Source organism: Nicotiana attenuata, chromosome 10 (assembly GCF_001879085.1).
Source record: "Nicotiana attenuata strain UT chromosome 10, NIATTr2, whole genome shotgun sequence".
NCBI classification, from domain to species: domain Eukaryota; kingdom Viridiplantae; phylum Streptophyta; class Magnoliopsida; order Solanales; family Solanaceae; genus Nicotiana; species Nicotiana attenuata.
In genome coordinates this window covers 22,195,454-22,212,576 of record NC_031998.1, presented here as the reverse complement: position 1 = coordinate 22,212,576, position 17,123 = coordinate 22,195,454, and the positions used below count along the sequence as shown (strand labels likewise).

Here is a 17,123-nt window from a genome sequence, read left to right as displayed (position 1 = left end):
ATTCGCACCCGGATAGAACCAATGAAAATATCAGTTTAGAACACAATGAGTTTAACGGGGGTCTCCCAGGATATCGTCCTGTAGTCTCAAACATAGATATGTGTGTTGGGAATCTCTTGGTATCCGGAGGATCTCTTGGTATCCTCAATAGATGTACTAGGGATCTCTTGGTATCCTCAATATATGTGCTGGGGATCTCTTGGTATCCCGAGGATCTCCTGATTTCCTCAATATATATACTAGGGATCTCTTGGTATCCCGAGGATCTCTTGGTATCCTCAATAGATGTTTGGTATCCCGAGGATCTCTTGGTATCCTCAATAGATGTACTGGGGATCTTTTGGTATCCCGAGGATCTCTTGGTATCCTCAATATATGTGCTGGGGAACTCTTGGTATCCCGCACTACAGCACAATCAACATAGATGTACAGCCCAAACAATAGAATAGTAATATCCCGGCAAGGGAGTCGACAATGGAAGACAATAACATCCCGGTAAGGGAGTCAACAACAGAAACAATAACGTCCCGGCAAGGGAATCAACAATACCTAATAAGGTCACGGAACACCAAGGAAAAACACAATAACCTCAACGACATAACAAGACATAATAAGTGCGTAATAGCTACACCGATAACCACAACAGTTGGACATGTAATATATTTGCACGAAGTCACAGATGAACTTACAATCAAGGAGTATCCAAACAGTAAGGAATTTAACATGAATCAAATAATTATAATTAAGGAAATATCAACTAATCATAAAATATCTTTCTTCTTTTCAACTAAGACCGATTAATTACATGAGATATAACATTTATGATTTCCAATTAAAGGCGAGCAGTTAGGACGGATAATATGACTATAGAAGGGTAATTGTCTTCAGTTAAACACGTGAAAGTCAATTAAACAGCAAGATTAAATCAAGAAGGGCAAACAAATAACAAGTAAGACATGTAGAAGTGAAACTAATAACAGGGAATTCAATCGTATCAATATCATCTTCACACTCGGAAATTTCCAGGGTATAAGAGCCTAAAAGGGACAATTACCACAAATAAATCCGAGCACGCACTCGTCACCTCGCGTACACGAAATACAATCAACAGAGAAGACTCAAATCCTATGGGAAAATCCCCCACACAAAGTTAGGCAAGATATTTACCTCCAACCGGCTAAAATCAACTAGCAACCACGTTCTTGCCACGAGTACTCGACTCCAAATGGCCCAAATCTATTCAATTAAATCACACATTATAAATAACATCTCAAGAAACTGATTCTACTATTTAATTCAAAGCTAAAGCGCGAAATTAGGTAAAATGACCAAAATGCCCCTCAGGCCAACATCTCGGAACCGGATGAATTTAACATTTTCAGAAATCCTCATACTCTCACGAGTCTAACCATATAAAAATCTCCCAAATCGGAGGTCAAATGCCCACTCAAAACACAATAATTAAGTCTAAGAAGTTTCATCCAATTTTCCCAATTTTGACCTTGAATTCGAATTCTAATGATGGATTTAGCTAGATATTGATAGAAAACAACTAAATGAGGTTAAAGAAACATTACCCACTGATCTTCTCTTCAAAATCCACACAAAATCGCCTTCTCCCGAGCTCCCAATTGATTTTCCAACTTTTGAAATAAACCCTCGGATTATACTATTTCATACCAGTGATTTCCGCTTTTGCGGTCCAGAGACCGCTTCTGCGGTCCCGCTTTTGCGGAAAACCAACCGCTTCTGCGATTTCTTTAAGCTCCCCAATTTCCGCTTCTGCGGTTCTTTCATCGCAGAAGCGAGTCCGCTTCTGCGGAAATCCCTTCGCTCCTGCGGCTCCTGCCCAAAGGTCCTCCATCGCTTCTGCGGCTGCCAAGCCGCTTTTGCTGCTCCGCTTCTGCGGTTCCCAAGCCGCAGAAGCGAAAATACCAGTAGCCCTGCTGCAATTTTCCTTCTAACTCCAAACTTTGCCCGTTGAGCATCCGAAACACATCCGAGGCCACCGGGACCTCAACCAATCACACACACAAGTCATATAACCTAACACGGACTCGCTCGAAGTTCCAAATCATATAACACAATATCGAAACGATGAATCAAACCAAAAATCAAGTTTATGAACTTCTAAATCTTCAAATATCGAAACCCATGCCGAAACCTATCAATTCAACTCGAAATGACGCCAAATTTTACAGACAAGTCCAAAATAACATAACGGAGCTATTCTAACTTTCGGAATCGCATTCCGACCCCGATATCCCAAAAGTCAACTGTGGGTCAAACTTCTTCATTTTCCAACTTCAACTTTCGCCAAAATGCCTCAATTTACTCTACAGACCTCCAAATCTGAATCCGGACGCGCGCCTAAGTCCAAAATCACCATACGAAGCTGTTGAGATCATCCACGACCCATTCCGGGGTCGTTTACCCAAAAGTCTAATTCCGGTCGACTTTTCACCGTTCTAACTTCCAAAACAAGGTTTCTTCTCTAAATTTGACTCAAAACCATCCGGAAGCCGAATTACACCATGCACGCTAGTCGATACTCATATTACGAAGCGGTTCCAGACCTTATGCCGCTGAACGGAGCTTAATTTCTCAAAACGACCGGTCGGGTCGTTACAATCCTCTTATAGGATTGGATTTTCTTTTGTTTATACTTATCCCTTCACTTTGGGATTTATTCCTGCTATTGACTCAGTAATACTTGATTTTTGCCGTTTTTTCAAAATTTGTTTAGGACAAATTGGCCCCCTCATATGGAGAGCAGTGGCTTGTTTAAGGTATTTATCTGTCAAAGCTGATGTTGACTTTACCTTTCCCCATCTTATTCATCTTTACCACCCCAAGCTATTCCGCAATGGTGTTTTTGCCCTAACTGCAAGAAGTAAAAGGGTCTTGGTAAGCCCTGAAGATGATAAAGATCGAGGCTGGTACACTCGTTATGTTGCAGTACCCACAGTTGGTTTGGTGGGTGAATCAAATATTCCCTTTCCTGAAAAATGGAACCTTGCACGTAGGTTTTTCTTTCTTACCGTACCTATTTTTAAGAATTTTAACTCCTTTTCTAATTTCATCCTTTTTTGCTTTTTTGTAGCAACCATGGGAGATGTGGAACCCGTTCCTAATTTCCGTGGTTGGGTAGATGCGATTTTGAAAGCCGTGCCTGTGGAGGCAAGAACTTGGAAGTCCATTTCCAATCAACATGGTTGGAAAGTGAAAACTCACGGTATGAATTTCCTCCCTTACCTTCAAGTGTTTCTTTGCCCACTTTATCTGCTCCTGCTCCCTTACCTGTTTCTTCTGCCCCAACTTCGACTCCTGTTATTTTTACTTCTTCCACCACTCCTCCTTCCATAGCTCCCCCTTCCTCTGTTCAACATACAGAGGAAGGTTCCACTAGCAGAAGTTTGGCTATGAGAAGCGTGACACTCGAAGTTCCTGCTAATAACAGTCTTCTAAGGAAATCTGGTGGAGCAGATGTCTGGCTCGAGCCTTTAATTGGAGATATTGAAAAGAAGAAGATGAACAGCCGCAGCTGCTTAACTTTGATGAATGACATAGTTCATTCTACTTTAAAGGTATTTTCTCCTTTATTTACTTACAAGTTTTTTTTTTACTTCTAGATTCTTACTTTCTTGTTTTACCATTGTAGGCTAACCTTATCGGCACAGAATTGATGGGAAGAATTTCCCTTCTAGAAAAGAAGGCTCGTGAGTCTGAAAAGTCTATCCTTGAGGCTGAGAGAATAGCTAAGGGAGCCCAGCTAGAAGCAGCTAATTGGAAGGAGCAGTTTGAAAATGCTCAAGGAACTATAGAAGAATTGCAAGAGAGTAGAGATAATCTGGAGCAGCAGAAGCGAGCACTGACCTCTGAATTAGCAGTTGCCAAGGCTTCTTCAAGCCAATTTGAGAAGGATAAGGAACGCCTTGAGTGTTCCTTTTCTGAACAGTTGTCAAAGTCAAGTGAAGAGATCAGAGAACTTAGGACACTTCTGAGCAAAAAAGAAGAAAATGCAGGAGAATTGGTACAAAGCTTGACTCAAGCTCAAGCTGATTTGAATATTTCTTCTGATAAGGTACGTGCTTTAGAGATTTCTCATGCCTCCCTTCAAGCTTCTGTTGATTCAACCTTAGCTGAAAACAAAGAGCTGAAGAAGGAGCTTGCTGTGTGGGAGAAAGATTATGAAATTCTCGAAGACAAGTTAGATTTGGAAGTGAGTTGGGCTTTTCTGAACTCTCGTCGTGATGCTTTAACTGAGGCCAAACAAGAAAACTTTGATTTGGATTCAAAATTGGCCAAAGTTTTAGAAGCTATCGAAAAGACTCAACAACCACTTGACTTTCCTTCTCCGGCAATTGAGACTCCCGTGGCTGAAGAACCTGCAAATGAAGAAGCTACGGTTGAAGCTTTTGAAGTTGAAAACATAGTGGCTCAGGTTCCCGAGGGTGAAACTTCCATGACTCAGTCAACAGAAGCTAAAGCTTCCGTGACTCTTGCTAACACTTCAATTCAAGCTGACACCGCATATGTTGCTGCTTCTTCAGAAGTTGTTGATACCATACCCATGGTTGTTCCTGAAAGTGAAGCTAATATCGCACCTTCTGATGCTCCAAGCTCTTAGTGACCAGTTTATGTTTTTAAACTTGTTTTTATTCTTTGTTGAATGGTGGTTTATCCCTTGGTTAGTTTTTAAGGGATTTTTGGAAAAAGTCCCCAGTTATCATATTGGTGCACTTGTATAAACATTTTGTTGACTAAGTTTCTACTTAGTCTTTTTAATTATATTGAGAAGTTTTTTCAGTACTTCTATATCACTACAACAAAAAGGGGCTTTAGCGGCAATACAAAACGGCATTAGCGGCAATAACAATAGCCGCTATATCTTTTACCGGTCATTGGTGTTTTACCGGTGAAGCGGGGGTCGGCAAAGCCTTTAGCGGCCTTTGTAACAAAAGCTGGTAAAATATATGGTTTATTGCCGCTAAAAACTATTATCTTTAACGATAATTGTTTGCGGTAATTATAATGGCTGCTACATCCAAATCCAAAATGACTAATTATACTCCTTTAACATCCATTTATATAGCCATTAAATTCAAAATAATTGCCGCTAAAAGTTTATCTTTTTAATGGCAATTATTTTGTGGCAATTAATATGGCTATAATATCCCGTCTAAAAATATCTTAGTTTGCCCTTTTAGCATCCATTTTAATGGCTATTGTCTTTAACTAAATTACCGCTAAATGTCAATATTTTTAACGATAATTATTTTCAGCAATTATAATGGCTGCAATATCCCCCATGAACACATCTTAATTTTCTCTTTTATCATCCAATTTTATAGTTGGTATATCCAGCTAAATTAGCGCTACCAGTCACAAGCTGTAATAGCAATAGTTTAGCCATTATTAATAATAGTTACTACATTCTCATAATATTATTCAAATAACAAAATATATTAATATTAATTCAAAAAAGATAATATATCTCACAAAATCCTAACAAAGGGAAGTACTAATAAAAAAATATTATGTCATAGTAACTTAAAAAATAAACTTATATTATTTGAACTAAATAACTAATGTCATTATATAACTAATTCAGACGAATGATGGTCTTCAAATGATTTTCGTAACTTTACATCATTTCGAAATCTTTCATCTAAACTATCGAACATCAGACTGTATGACCTGAAATTATAAAATAATTTAGTCAAAATTGAAATATAATGTGAAAAAAATATTCTTGTCAGCCAACTCTCTCACCTTACATCTATAAGGAGAAACAACTCGATGGATTAATAGGCAAGAAAAATAGATGTGCAAATAATTAAAGAGAGTTCTTTCTTTGTTATGATAAAGAAGAAAAAAAAATTCAAAAGTAGAGTATTAGCTCGGACAAGTAAAAAGAAGCTAGATGCCAAGTTACAAGAACAACAACAACAAGCAAGCAAGCAAGCAAACAAATATCAACAATAAAGGCTAGAAAAATGATGTCCGGAAACAATAAAAGAAACCAGAGACCCATAAAATATGTTCTTTATATTCAAGAATAACAGAAGTTCCAAGAACACTCTTTTCTTTCTTCACATATGAGGACTATAAAGGAGTAAGCTAGTCAGTACATAAAAATTGCTACAAGCTTACAGAAACAACGAACTCAACAAGAGCCTATACTCATAGCACTCCTTTTACCAAATGTTGGAGGTTATATTTTATTTTAGGAATACTAATCAGTATCATGTAGTAATAAACTCCATTAAGTTGAATTAGAAAGCACTCTTCTACAGATAACAAATCCTCTCCTAGTTAGGCTAGTATTCTCTATACCCCGGGTCCGGATTAGCTCCAGTAAGTAGAGCTCCAGTTATATTCAATAGATATCTAGATGGAAGCCACGTGTCCTTGCGAAAATCTAATGGCCTGATTGCATCTCTTTAGCTCAACAGATTTTGGCAATAGGTAAACAAAGAAACAAAGCTTCATGAGAAATAAAATTTAATTAGTGATAATTTTAATCATGGGTATTATAGAAAAGAAGAAAAGATCTAATATTGGTGTGTTTATCTTCTATATAGTCTACAATAAATTCTTTTTCTTTACAACATATGCTTTATAGAAGTAGGAACAATATGAGCAGGTTCTTCTAAAGAAAAATAAGGGGGTGTTGCCTTTGACAACCTCCAATGTTGTCATGGATCTGGAAACGAGGAGAAGGATTGGGTATATTTTAATTAAATTATTTATTAGGAAAAGCAAAAGAGATTCCTATTTCAACCTAGATACAGAAATGGGAGCGTACAAGTTTGTTGGATGAGCATATGTTATTCTTTGTTTGAAAAAAGGGAAAGTGTTAGATTTTCATAGGTACACATGGCTTCCATATACATATATCTATTGAAAATAACTAGAGCTCTCCTCTACTTATTGGAGCTAATCTGGATCCCTGTGCCCCTAACCTTTTAGTGTTTGTTTGTGCTTTATTTGGTTCACTAACAGCAGACAAAAGTAGCACTCAACCAAAAAAACAGTCCCTAAAAAGTCATGATTGTCGTCAACAAGAAGATTCTCGTTTACAATCCTTCTTTTAGTCCCATAGAAAGATCTGATTCTCCTTACTTTAATAGTGTTAAACCCGCAGAAAAGTGAATTTGATTCAAGCAGGCAACTACTATCACAACCTTACGACATCAACAATAGTAGGAAAAATATATATAAAAGCAAAAAGCATCCAAAGTAATCCCAAATACAACAACAAATTAAAAAAAAATCCTCAAACAGTAGTGACGAAGGATAAAGATGAGTAATACCGTGAGGAGATTGAGCATTTTCAGCAACACTAAGTATCCTTGATGTTTGTACTACTCGTTCATGTCCACTGTTGGCGTCAGTGATCTAATAAATGTTAACATGTTAGGTAATAATACTTTTATATGATTAAAATTTCAACCAAAATGTTTATGGCTTATAAAATCGAGTTACCTGTTCACCTGAGGTGCCATTGCTACTTTAAGATATAGATGCATTAGGAGCATATTTGCGCATGAATTGTCTCATTTGGAGTAGTTCTAATAGCATATTCTCCTGATTTTGTTCATCATATTCATTTCTTCATTTTGTTTATCCGATTATCTCTTATTCTAACCTTTATATAACCTCACTAGACGAATCATCTACAATAATATTTTCTAAGAAATACCTACTACCCCATAGAACAGAAGGACTTGGACTAATTCCTAAATCACGGATACACCCGCTTTTTTTTTCTTTTCCAATACCTGAAAATACACATTGCCTTTCCAAGCAACACTACGAGGAGGTTCTCAGTAGATCTCTCACTATTACTCATCCTTTCATTTATCATTTCCTGACCATAGAATACATAATTTAATCCATTTTGGAATTCATGAACAGGAAAATAGCATAGCAATATGAATTAACCTCCACCTTTATCGCTGAAAATTTCATTCTTAATCCATAAGCAAGATATCTTTCAAATTTCAATCTCGTGCACCCATTGAATAACAAGATGACACGACACTCAAGTAGGCACACAAAGCACTGATTTCAATTCCTTTCATTACCTAACATGTGACCAAACTAACAGATGAGCCAAAAATTCCCATAAATGCAACAAGTTTCAGTTATGTTTCATTAAGATTACATAGAGCTCCTTGACGTAAAAAAAGAAACCACCAACAATTAACTTCAAATACTATATCAACTGCATATGTTCAATTGAAAACTACGACACCTATGAGCATTATATGTGATACATAAGAAAACAAATAAATTAAACTAACATCTGCATTACTAACTTTCAATAGGTGAACTTAACAGAAACCAACTTATCATTCCAGTTTGGAGAGTTTAATATTTAGTCGAATAGATTTAACACTGATCATTTCTTTTTTAAACAAATAGCAGATCTTAAAAGATTTTTTCCCAGCATATCAACCACTAAGTAACACTTTCGTGATTTAATTTTATTTGAGAATCTGAGTTACCACATCCTTGACTTTAAAGGATCAAAACAGTAAGCATTTTATGGATTATGTTCATGTATTGTTAAGGAACAAACACCTATTTTCATGATTTTTAAAGTGCAAAAGGCGAAACTAGAACATATAGCATTTCTTTAACAGAATCCAAATCACAAACATATCTGGACAAAAATTAACATAGTTGAATCAATGGAACATTAACACAAAGAGGTAGAAAGCTAACGAACTAAATAGTTCACATCTACCTAAATCCACAATTCAAATTGAACTACCTTACATAGGCAGCTACTGATCTAGAATATAAGAAAAATGAAGTCAAATAACTATAAGAATAATGCCATATAAAAAATGCTATAAAGTTAATAGTTTTTTTAATTGAAAACCAATGCCATAGAGTTTTCAATATTAAATTAGAACAGATACAATAATTTTACTCATTCAGTAAATTAAACATTGACAATCGAAGCCATAGACCCAACTAATTAGCAATAAACTTACTGACTTTTTTGGTTGTGATGGTGGTCGAAAATTTTGGTTGCCGATGACTTGCGGATGAGATTTGTGTAGTATGACGTTTTTCAATTAAGATTTTGTAGTCGTTAGGTAATTCCTCGACCCAACTAATTAGCAATTTTCATCAACCCAATACTCACATAATGAAACATTAAAGATAGAGAAAGAAACTTACTTTTTGGATCTGAGATGGTGGCCGGCGATATAAGGTTTTTCAATTAAGGTTTTGTAGTATTTAGATAATTCCTAGATCCAACTAGTTAGTAATTTTCATCAACTCAATATCCACACAATGAATTATTAAAGATAGAGAAAGGAATTTACTTTTTGAATTTGAAATAGCGGCCGACAATTCTTCCAAATTGCTTACGGAAATTGAATTTTGAGAAAGAAACTCACTTGGTGTAACATGAGCGTTTTTCTACTAAAGTAATTCCAGACTGTTATAAATAGAATTTTATTTATGGTGAATGTCTATATTTAGGGAGATTCTAGGGTTTATTACTTGGTGGCTAAGTCACCCTCTCCCTATAAATAGAAGGTTCTATTCCATTGTAATTCATCCCAAAATTCAATAAGAATTCCCCCTCTCTCTTTCTCTGCAATATTGTTCTTCTACTTTTATTCTTTCATAACACGTTATCAGCACGAGACTCTAACCAATTGAGTAGAAGCTTTGGGATTGAGCATAATGATTGTCAATTATTCCATGAACTTCCTTCATGATTAAATTCTGGATTTAAGGTAAGTATTTTACTGTATTTTTCTCTTTTATTCTATAATTTGATTTTAAATACAAAGACAATAAATTTTGATAACAACTCTAATGGAGTTTGTAAGAAATTATAACCACCTGAAGTGGTAAAAGTTTCTATGTCTTGCCATGATCAAATTCATGTATGATTATGGACACAAAATTGAAAACCCGTCCCATTGAATTTGCTCCATTTTCATTCCCTTAAGAGAATGTGATAGCAGTATGTGATAAGTCTGAAAGAAGACAAAATTATCACTATGAATGTATCAATGGATGTGGACGTGGCAATAGGCGAAATTATAATCGTCATCATTGTGATAATGAGAACAATTAGGATTCTCAAAATAATCTTTCACTCTGTGAAAAATATTTGTCATCAATTTGACATGAGATTTTGTAAAGCACATATAGATGATTATAGTCTATTCATGATGTGAATGTGACAACATCTGATTTAAGAATACATATTTATTTTTGGAAGAATATGAGCGTGCTAGTGGTATATACCACACTCACCTCTAGAAGGAGGTTTGAGATGATATAAGAAATAATATCATTATTATGGCACGAATGGTCATTGGTCACGTACCTATTGTACGCCAAAATATTTTGGCATTGTGATTATTAAAAGTCAACGGTAATGCAAGAAACAGATCTTGCATATAATTTTGACCGTAACCATAATGGTATAACTTTCTCTTTAAAAGAGATATTCACCATATGGGTGTTGATGAATATGTGGTACTACAAAATTAATTGAGAACTCTGCAAGAGCCAATTATACTATTTTGGAGAAACACAATTAATTACCAATAAGGTATTGTGTTGTAGTAAGTCTCAAAGAAACTTATTCAGTTTCAAAGTATACGCGAAAGCGGTTGATTATATTGAGACTATAAATAAAGGAAGGATTTAATATCTTCTATTACTACAACTTGTAGCAGGGTAATATGTATGTGAAAAGCTACCCGCTTTATTCTCCATTGTACTACATAAACAAAAGAATACCACAATGAAGTGGATATTTATTGATATAAAAACCCATATCATAATAAACTTGGAGTTTATTCATAATTGCACACATCATGGTGTAAACCTGAAGTTTATCAATATTGATAATTTATCCAGTTGGCATACTTGGTTTAGCCATGTTAATTCATGTATGATGTGCAAAAATAATAGAGAATTCACATGGGTAAATATTAAAGAACTAGAAAGTTCTTTACGAATTCTCTTACATTGCTTGTTCTCATTAATTAATAGACCAATTAAAATTGGGATTGAATCCCATGAATGCTGGAAATATCAAAGGTGAATATGGGCCCATTCACCTGCCATGTATACCACATAAGATGCATCTATGAGATGGTTACATGTGCGATTATTATTAACTCGCAACATGGTGTTTGCGAGGTAACTTGCTCAATAATTTAATTTCGAGCATAATTTCCAGATTTTCTATTCAAGAAGTTCATCTTGATAAGTTGGTTTACATCACAATTGGTTTAGCAAAATGATTTATTGAGTGCCTCCACTTAATAGCTAAACTATTGCTTATGAGAACAAAGTTATCTATATCAGTTTGATATACGTTATATACGAAAGTATATTATTTTCTCCCCTCACAAGTGGTTCAGGATCAGGAATCAAATAATTCCATCTTATTATTATTGATGTGCGGTGTATATTTTGATTAACACCATAACGCACAAAGATGGGTTCTCAAAGTTGAGGAAACAAGTTAGTTTTTCTAACATGAGGGGGAGACATGATAAACAATTGAGAAAAAGTTACGTGGAATGAATTATCATTTGTACAGCTAGATCCTCGAATAAGATGATATGAACTTGAAGTTCATAAAGGATAATTCATCTGCAATATATTACAAAGCATGCCAGACGCATTTGCTGACCCAAAGAAAGTAACTATATTCTCATTGCAAATGCTCATATTAAGTCCTAGAAGGACAAAGTCTATAGTACGCTTGAAGCGTATAGACAAATCGGTTTCAAATAAACTTCTTAATAAAGAAGATGAGCAAATGATCAAAATGATCATAATAAAGGAGGCAAGTGATCTAGAAGATCACATGACATAACACTTCATTAAATCTCATGAAAGATTCAGGTACCTGAATATATGAATGAAGAGATCTCTATGTTATGTCTTTATGAAAAATAAGAAGGTTGGAACCGATATAAAATGTTCGTCGACGACGTCTATGATACCGCTAAATATATATGAGGATCTTAAGTCTGGTGAAACAATTTCGAATAGAATTGGTTTCATATGAAAGACATGTAGTTTTGAACATGCATGCATGTAGTTCAAACACTTGAAAGTATAAAGTCAATGGTATGTGCAATCAGTTTTCGATATCTTATATGTCTAGCATGACATGAAAACTTGATATGCATCTAAAGTCTATTATATGGCTTACATGACTTAACTTATTCGACAATCCATGAAGGATTTAAGTTGCTTGAAGCATATACAATTCTTGATCTTGAAGTACCACATCCTCAGTGCAATTTGTGCATATATGTATCTTGCTATAATTATAAGCATGACAATACGATAGCGAGAATCTCTATGGAGATATTGAAGAGCCATTTCACGACATTATATGAAGACATTATATATCTATCAAGAATGATGATTTCAAGGTGCAATATATTCATTCAAGTTAATATGGCTGATTTGTTTATCAAATCTCTACCAAAGATCTTTTGAAGATGGTGCACAAGATTGGAATGCAAATGCTTAAGGATGTGAATTGATGCTCTCATCAGGGGGAGTTAATACGCGTTGTACTCTTTTTCCCTTACAAGGTTTTGTCCCACTGGGTTTTCCTTGCAAGGTTTTTAACGAGGAACCCAAAAGGCGTATCATTAGATATGTGTACTCTTTTTCCTTTTCTAGATTTTTTTTTCCCATTGGGTTTTATTTTAGTTAAGGTTTTAACGAGGCACATTATCTGTTGAATAGACATTCAAGGGGGAGTGTTATAAATAGAATTTTATTTATGGTGAATGTCTATATTTAGGGAGATTCTAGGGTTTATTACTTGGTGGCTAAGTCGCCCTCTCCCTATAAATAGAGGGTTCTATTCCATTGTAATTCATCCCAAAATTCAATAAGAATTCCCTCTCTCTCTCTTTCTCTGCAATATTGTTCTTCTACTTTTATTCTTTCATAACACAGACCTTTTTTTTTTGTAGTTCTTAGGCTAAATTGAGAGGGTATATATTTAGGCGGGAGATGATTTAGCGAAAATTGAAATTGGAGGCAATATTAAAAGTACAAATAATAGTTTTACCGTCTATTCTCTTGAATGGCCACTAAAAGTATACTAATTACCGGTTAATATTTATTGGCCGTTAATATTTGCCTTCTGTGAATAAATTAACGGCAATTTATTTATTGCTACTACATAATTGTCGCTAAATCTCCTTTTTGTTGTAGTGTATGTTCTATTCTTGCCTTTTTCATTTCTTTAGGACTTAGAGAATAGTTTAGCATTTTTATCCTTTGAAAATGCTTTATGATTATTCTCATGACTTATTAACATGAGGTTTATAAAAGAGGGCCCTTTTATATTTATCGACATTTAATGAAGAAGACGTCTCAACTTCATAATGGTGTTATAATACGATGAAAAGAAATAGGAACACACATGTTTTGTTTAATAACTTAGACAAGTTTTTATTCATGAACCTTGACAAGCTTTTGAATATTACACGTATTTAAAATACATCTATAACTTTCTCGTAACTGTTTTTCTTGTAACAAATTTTTACGAAATAAAAATAAATTAGACAAGGTTTTTCCTTATAACCCGTTTCAGTACATAGTCATGACCCTATCTTCATGTGTTAGGAAGGGTTTGAGAGGTGACTCCGTTGTTCTCATAAGAAAAACACTATGATGACATAGATCTTCCTTTTGCTTTAATGGGAAAGAACACTATGATGAATGCTGAAACTCCGTAACTTTTGCTCAACACTTGTCTCTTTGCAGCTTGATTTTTCTTTAAATCTTGCATAATCTTGTTCGATTTTTGTTCAATTGTACGCATACGTATCTGTTTTTCCGCACATATCTGTGTATAATATGTAGTCCCCCAAGTGTTTGAGCGATGAAGTATGAAGCCTCGAGCACTTGTTTGTTTCTCTCAGTTTGGTCCTTTTCCTGAAACAGAAAAACATACGGGACTCGGAAGTATGATTATAGATGAAGACTGCTTAACCCGTTTGTGTTTTCATCAAATTAATTGTAACCCGGGGCCGGGAATTTTTAGAGTATTCTATTTTGCCGTACAGGTCGTGACTCATCATTTGGTACGGGTTAGCGTTTTGCCTAGCATCTAAAATCGTTAGTAAAATTTTAACAATTCAAAGAAAAATTTTAACATGGCGATACCTGACAGTGGGTACTCTCTCAGAAGTAATATCTCTTCAGATGGACAGCGTTCCAATGTGATGGTAGAATTTTCCCATCCATCGTTTCCAACTCGTATGTTCATTTTCTTGTAATTTGGCGAACTCTGTAGGGTCCTTCCCATGTTGGACTTAGCTTTCCAGAGTTAGCAGCCTTCGTGGATTGAAAACCTTCTTAAGCACGAAGTCCCCAATTTTAAAGAATCTGAGACGCGCTTTCCGGTTATAATACCGTTCAATGACTTGCTTTTGTGCTGCAATCCTTATTAATGCAGCTTCTCTCCTGCCTTCGAGCAAATCAAGGTTCACCTGCATCTCTTCATCATTTGATTCCTCCGTTGCTTGAACGTACCGTGTGCTCGATTCTCCTATTTCAACTGGAATTAAGGCTTCTGCACCATAAACCATTGAAAATGGTGTTTCTCCCGTGCTTGTCTTTGTCGTTGTACGATAAGCCCATAAGACCCCAGTTAGTACCTCAGGCCAATTACCTTTTGAATCCTGTAACTGTTTCCTCAAGTTATTGATAATGACCTTGTTTGTGGATTTTGCTTGCCCATTACCTACTGGATGGTACGGTGTGGATGTTATCCTTTTGATTTGCCAACTTTGAAAAAATTCTGTGATTTGGGCTCCTATGTATTGCGGTCCATTATCACACGCGATCTCCTTTGGTACTCCAAAGCGGCATACTATATTCCTCCATATGAAGTCCTTGACTTCCTTTTCTCGTACCTATTTAAATGCTCTTGCTTCTACCCACTTAGTGAAATAATCAGTGAGTACAAGTAGAAACTTTACCTGACCTTTTGCCTGTGGTAATGGTCCCACGATATCCATCCCCCATTTCATAAAGGGCCACGGTGCTATAACTGGATGTAGCAGCTCCGCTGGCCTATGCATATTATTACCATACCTTTGACATTTGTCACATTTGGCTACGAAACCTTCTGCTTCCTCCTCCTTGTTAGGCCGGTAATAACCTGCCCTTATCAATGTTTTTACCAACGACCTTCCTCCTGCGTGATTCTCGCAATGTCCTTCGTGTATTTCCCTCATGACGTATTCCGTTTGGGAAGGTCCGAGACACCTTGCTAAAGGTCCACCAAACATTTTCCGATAAAGATTTCCTTGATGTAAACAATAATGAGCAGCTTTTTTGCGAAGTGCATGAGCTTTCCTTTTGTCATCAGGTATGGTTCCGTGCTGTAGAAAAAGCAACAATTTCGTTTCTCCAATCCCATGTTAAATGATTAAAATTTACCTCGTTCTTATCAGGTTAGAGAACGGAATGAAATAAATGTACGACTGAAGCATTTGCGTCGTTTGCTACGTCTGCTGCAGATGCGAGATTAGCTAAAGCATCTGCCTCCACATTTTCATCTCTTGGGATCTGCATCACCTTCCAAGTTTGAAATTGCTTTATTAAATCCCGTACCTTTTGTAGGTATTCTTGCATTCGTGTTTCCCTAGTTGTATAAGTCCCCAGCATTTGATTGACCACGAGTTGAGAATCACTCTTGATTATAATCTGTGTTATGCCGAGTTCTCGTGCCAATTCTAAACATGAAATCATAGCTTCATACTCTGCTTCATTGTTAGTTATAGAATGACATTTTATAGCCTGTCTAATGGTTTCGCCCGTAGGTGGTATGAGAATTATCCCTAGGCCTGCACCTTTTACATTAGATGAACCATCAGTGAATAAAACCCATGTCCCTGGGTTTGCACCATTAAAAACTTGTAAGTCTTTTTCTGCTCCTAATTGTATCCCCTGACTAAAATCAGCTACGAAATCAGCTAATACTTGAGATTTTATAGCAGTCCTAGGTTGATAAGTGATTTCGTATTCACTTAATTCTATAGCCCATTTTGCTAACCTTCCTGATAATTCATGTTTATGCAGAATGTTTCGTAATGGAAAAGCAGTAACTACAGCAATGGGATGACATTGAAAGTAAGGTCTTAATTTTCTAGATGCCATGATCAAAGCAAATGCTAACTTTTCTAGTTGCGGATATCGTGTTTCTGCATCGCAACTTCTGATACGGCCAAATAGATAAGTAGTTTTTCTCCTTCCTTTGGTTTTGCCAATAACGGTGGATTTGACAAGTAAGCTTTCAAATTCCTAAGTGCTTGTTGAAAATCTTCGTTCCATTCAAAATGATCTTGCTTTTTGAGTGCGGAGAAAAATTTAAAACATTTTTCTGAAGACTTGGAAATAAATCTCCCCAAAGCTGCAATTCTTCCCGTTAACCTTTGAACTTCTTTTTTAACTCGTAAGCACTTCAGGGATTTCCTCTATTGCTTTGATCTGTGAAGGATTTACCTCAATACCACGGTTAGAAACAAGAAAACCCAAAAACTTACCTGATGCGACCCCAAATGCGCATTTTTCTGGATTGAGTTTCATATTAAACTTTCGTAAAATTTGAAATGTGACAGATAAATGAGAGATGTGATCATGAGAATGCTGGATTTTGACGAGCATATCGTCTATATATACCTCCATGGTTTTTCCTAAATGTTCCTGGAACATTTTAGTGACCAACCTTTGATAGGTTGCTCCAGTATTTTTGAGACCAAAGGGCATTACTTTATAATAGTAAGTCCCCCTGTCTGTGATGAAAGAAGTTTTCTCTTCATCACTCGGATCCATTTTGATTTGGTTGTAACCTGAATATGCATCTAAAAAACTTAAAAGTTCATGCCCTACAGTCGCATCAATTAACTGATCTATATACGGTAAAGGAAAAGAATCTTTGGGACAAGCTATGTTAAGATCTGTATAATCTACACAAACTCGCCACTTACCATTCTTTTTAGGTACCACAACTGTGTTAGCTAACCAGTTAGGATACTTTACCTCACGGATGAACCCAATTTTTAACAACTTTTGGA

General features: G+C 35.8%; 1 long non-coding RNA gene across 1 annotated transcript; it reads right to left on the bottom strand.

The window, feature by feature from the left end:
* Positions 5,509–8,015, bottom strand: LOC109233873. Its single transcript, XR_002069099.1, has 3 exons — positions 7,492–8,015; positions 7,320–7,404; positions 5,509–5,700 (listed from the first exon to the last, which is right to left on the bottom strand). It is a non-coding gene; the product is annotated as an uncharacterized LOC109233873 (long non-coding RNA).